Source organism: Carcharodon carcharias, chromosome 3, assembly GCF_017639515.1.
Source record: "Carcharodon carcharias isolate sCarCar2 chromosome 3, sCarCar2.pri, whole genome shotgun sequence".
Lineage (NCBI taxonomy): Eukaryota > Metazoa > Chordata > Chondrichthyes > Lamniformes > Lamnidae > Carcharodon > Carcharodon carcharias.
Genome location: NC_054469.1, coordinates 232,557,136 through 232,562,711, shown reverse-complemented (window position 1 = coordinate 232,562,711; position 5,576 = coordinate 232,557,136).

The following is a 5,576-nucleotide window of genomic DNA, read 5'->3' as shown; positions in this document are numbered from 1 at the left end:
CAACATGTGAATTTTTTTTTTCTTGAAACAGTTGGCTCAGGTACTACCTGTTCTGTATTTGGGGTAATACTATAACTTGCAAATTACTGCAAGCATTGATTGGGGCAGTAGTTATTACGATAGTCAGTGTTTTGGTTCAAAATGCATTTTGTTACAATGGATGACACATTAATCTGATTTGAAAAATACAACTGCAGTATAAAACCAGACTTTTTGCTATGATGCATTGGTTTGCTATTAATACTCTCAGTGGCAGAAGTTGGTATTGGACCAAGGACCTGACTTGTTTTTCAAATCCTTCCTATGACAAAGCAGAGGCAAAATTTAAAATGTGGTTTGTATCCAAAGTAATCTTGTGCTGCTTGTGAATTTATCAGATACAAAATCTTGTACCAAAATTTTAATGCTTTGTTGTACCTCATACTATGGAGAGTGTGCAAAACTCACGTTACTGTCCAACAGAGAGTCCTCCAGCCATATTTTCTTCAGTCACTTTCCTCCCACTGTTGGGGATAATTATAATGCAAATGCATTGCCTACGAGAAGTATTGAAAGAGACTGGTTACTTTAAGCAGTTTCTAAATTTTATTTTGGGGATTTGTTTCGAGATTTTATTTATCAAGGATTACCTTTGTTTATTTAACTAAGTTGTATGCAGTACATTGTCCTAAATCTGCTGAATCCCAATTAATAGCATTTAACACTGATGTTTGAGTGGAACACAAGAAATTAACTAAATGCTGGAAATGTAAAAAGCACAATGTTGGGAAAGCACAGCTAGTCAATCAGTGCTGGTAGCAAATGGCAGTAAATTAAATAGCAAAACAAAGAAAACTAAACTCCCACTCCTAACTTCAAAAGTAACAATAGTCATTTTAACATTAAGTACTGCTCTGCAGTGATTAATGGGTTATGGGACTGAAAACTAATGGACCTCCTGAGCCAGGTTGTGCTGAGTCTTTCAAACTCACTGGTCACTCGGCATGTTGTACAGTTTTGCTCACTGCTTCAAGGGGTGGGGGGCGCATTCACACAGCAGAGAGGGTCCAGAGAAGAAGCTAGCAAAAAGAATGAACCTGAGTGTAAAGAGAATGAACTTTGAGGAACAGAAACATAGAAACTAGGAGCAGGAGTAGGCCATTTGGCCCTTCAAGCCTGCTCCACCATTCATTATGATCATGGTTGATTACCCAACTCAATAGCCTGTTCCTGCTTTCTCCCCATATCCTTTGATCCCTTTCACCCCAAGAGCTATATCTAACTCCTTGAAAACATACAATGTTTTGGTCTCAACTACTTTCTGTGGTAATGAATTCCACAGATTCACCACTCTCTAGGTGAAGAAATTTCTCCTCATCTCGGTCCTAAATGGTGTACACCATATCCTCAGACTGTGACCCCTGGTTCTGGACACCCCCACCATCGGGAACATCCTGCATTTACCCTGTCTAGTCCTGTTAGAATTTTATAGGTTTCTACGAGATTCCCCCTCATTCTTCTGAACGCCAGCGAATATAATCCTAATCGACTCAATCTCTCATATGTCAGAAGTTAAAGCTCTATAGTGTTAAAAGGCTATGCTTGGAGAGAAGTGCTTAACTGAGGTTTATAAAGTAATTGATGTAAGATGAGCCCTGAATATTAGATAAGTCAAGTCAATGGGATCAAAATAACAAAGTTAAAGGTTGGATAAGATTTTAAAGAGAAATGTGGTGGGGAAAATGCCTGGAAGGTTTTTAAATGTTTGACTCCACAATCTTATTGAACAGGTTCTGCATTGAGGGTTTCAAAGTCTAGCTGGATGCTGAGCTGCAGTTGTCAAATTTTAATGGGCCAGCTAATGTTCCCCTGACCTCCAGATGTTTTATTTCTAGGTGTGGAAGGTGTTAACATATGCAAATAATGTACCCTGTTAATTAGAGATTGCAGTGGAAAACTCCAATGTGATGTTCATGCCATGATGCACTGAATGACCACCTGTGAAATAATGAAGAAAACCTCAAGGGGTTTTTAATTTCTTCCACTTGAAGTTGGGGAAGACACCAACTTTTCAAGAGCAATATGAGGGGGATAATCTAGATGAAACTCATCTGGTGCAAGCCATTGCTGGGTTCTTGGGTATACAGCTGCTGGTTGTTAGATATTTATACAGTTGCATTTGACATGCTGAAATAATGGAGTACAATAGGCAGAAAGAAGTAGGCAACCATTTATAGGGCCACTGAAATATCACAAGAATTAGGAGCAGGGGTAGGCCAGTTGCATCACCTTATGACCCAATGATTTCACAACACTTTCTATACCAATTAGAGCTAGAATAAAGCTCTATTGAAATTTTAATACTCCAAAAAGTACAAATTTTTCTTTGTGACATCACCACCCTCTAGATAAGGGAAGTTCTTTGTTAGTTATGTGCACCCATTGAACTTAGTTCCACAGGAAAATTCCTTGGGTTTGTGAGAATTCTGTCTGTTTGCATGGTAGGGCTGGCTTTAAATCCCTTGACTTTTTTTTAATAAACTTGTATGAAAGGAATTACTCGTCACATATTAAAATTGGAATCACCTACCACCTAAATCAGCTTTAATTTTTGAGATTATGCCCTCTTGTTCTTGATTTTCTCACTTCAAGTAATAGCTCCCCTGTATCCATCCTCACATCCTTTTATATTTCAAATACTTCAATTAGAACATATACCATTTCACCACCATGCATATGTTCCAACTAGAAAACTAGTTGCCAGTGAAAATTTCCTGATTTTTAAAAATTCATTGATGGGATGTGGGCTTTGCTGGCTGGGCCAGCATTTATTGCCCATCCCTAGTTGCCCTTGAGAAGGTGGTGATGAGCTGCCTTCTTGAACCACTGCAGTCCATGTGGTGTAGGTACATCTGCAGTGCTGTTAGGGAGGGAGTTCCAGGATTTTGACCCAGAGATGGTGAAGGAACGATGATATATTTCCAAGTCAGGATGGTGAGTGACTTGGAGGGGAACTTCCAGTTGGTGGTCCCATCCATCTGGCACACACATTGATGAAACAGGTCCTGGAGAGATCTGGGTGACCCTTCAAGCTATTCTCTTGTTGCTGTTGTGCTGTCTCTACAATTGAATACATGCTTTATATAAGTTCTTAACTTCAGACTGTATTCATACATCAGAATGTAAAGCAGTAGTTGCTGATGTTTATATTTTCTCACAAATTAAACTAATCAGACGAATAAAATTCTACTTTATATAAGCACAACTTAAATATGCCCATCTGCTGAACAGAAGTACCAGCCTATCATTGCAAGAAGGAAGATTAATAGGTCTTTCACATCCTTGGGATATCTCAAAGCACATCAGCACTAATGAATTAGTTTTGAAGCACTTATATAGGCAAATCTGGCACTTGATCTGCTCAGCAAGGTTCCACAAACTGCAGAGGTGAATGAATAGTCTTTTCGTGGTTTTAGCTGAGGGATAAATGTTGGTCAGGACAGTGAAATATGTTTTTCTTTTAAAGTTACCTTGAGATCTTTTATGTCCACCTCAGCAGGCAGCAACCTTGAATTTAAAATTTCATCTGGATAGACGGCACCTCTGGTGATGGTGCACTCCTTGAACACTGCACCGAAGACAGCTCAGATGAAAGAAACAACTGTTGTGTTCCCCCCCTGCCAAATGACACTGAATCAAGTTACAAGATTGTTTCCTGCTTTGACTAGCATTGAAGACTGAAGAGTAATGATCCCTGCCAACCTTTCCTCTAGTAAAACATTCCATGTGTATTTGCAAAGCATTTAAGTCCCTATTTGTATGAAGAATCTTAAAAGCTCTCTGAGTTAAAGGGCAGAAATCTTGGTAATACATCATCCCTTGCTGTTGTTTTCCGATCTTAAATGGGACCGTGCTAACCTGCAGATTAAATCTAAACTATTTTCTTTAATTTGGAAGTTAATTGCGAAACTCTCCAAGTATCAGTTTGACACCATGGCTACTGAAGCAATAAGGGTTAGACTGCCTATTCAAAACTCAACCATGCAACATGTACACTTGGATTAATCCTAATTCAGCTGTTTTAAAGTGCTTGCAATGATCTTGGTCTTGGTGCTCAAAATTAGTTTTGTTGTGTTTGAAATTGTGCCTATTACATCATTCTATCTTCCTGTTTATGAACAAATGAGAAAGAAATCGGTGATTCTGTTCAGAGCTCCTCTAGAGAAGAATTGAGTGCAGTAAATGCCTCCAGCTTGGTACTTGTTAATTTTTCAATTTAAAAAAAAATTCTTAAGGATTTGCACATTTCCCACTCTGCATGGTTCAACAGATTCAGCAAGTACTGCCTTTGACCTGACACAACAAGCATCACCATCACAGCTATACATGAAGCAAATGTCTGCACGTGTCACCATGAGGCTGAAGCTGTCAAACACTTGCTCAGGAGAAACTGGGACTAGATTGCAAGTAGAAATAAATGACTGGCATTTCATTCACAATTAACAAATTAATGCCAGGATTTGGCATGTAGCAATTGGTATCTGGGCTTTGATCTATTTTTATATGCAGATACAATACTGCTTTCCAGTCTATAAATAGGAGAGCATAATTTGCTCAAGCTTTAAGAACTAGAACAATATCATCTGTACCTTTCCCAGGATTTGGCCTTTGAGAAAGATAATATTTTTTTGACTGACCCTGGTTGGGGTTCTGCATTTCAATGCAACAGTAGAATACTGTACTCAAATAAGATGCTCAGAATCTTAGCTTATCACAAGGGATGCGTGCAATTGTTCCTCCTTTACTGGTACCTGGTCCAGATGTCAAAAGATATATTTTTGCAATCTCGCTCTTGTGTTTAAAGTTTGAGTTGAAAGCTCATCTCAGACGTGTGCTTCTAGGGAACTGGCAAAAGCTTCTTTTCCCAGTTGTCTTTTTTTGATTGGTCTGTTGCAGAAAAGGACTTTTTGTAGGTTCTACCTTTGTTTTATGTGGGAAAACAAAGGAGCAAATCGATTTGTAAGTGGACAACCGATAACTATAACGTGTTCAAAATTATTCTTTTAAAAGTTATTCCAGCACCTATCAAGTGTCCCCCCCACCCCGCCCCGTGCCTTTTCACAGAATCCAGCCGTGTTTTAAATACACCAAATCCTATCATTCTGTTTATTCATACTACACATAAAAGCAACACATGCCACATCTGGATGAGAAAATGGAAAAGTTGCGACTGATGCAACGACTGAACAATCTTAGAGAGGTTACATTGCCTGGCTTACTTACTTTTCCCTCCCTTTTTTTCATGCAACCTTTTCCAAATTGAGATCTTAGGCTATTACTGAAGTATGTGGAGGCTTAATTTGAAGAACAGGGAAAGACTACCAAGGTGAGTAACATTTCTATCTGGAATCTTAGATATAGTAATTTCTGAGTGAGGTCCACTTTGGGATCTGATTTTTAATCAACACTTTGTGGGGACAGAGGTGGGATTATTTTAAATTTATAGATGAGATGTAAATATTTGTAATAACATTTGGTGCATGTGTGAAGTGACCAAATAGCTGCCATGCAAATATCTAATTGATGTGTTTCACATC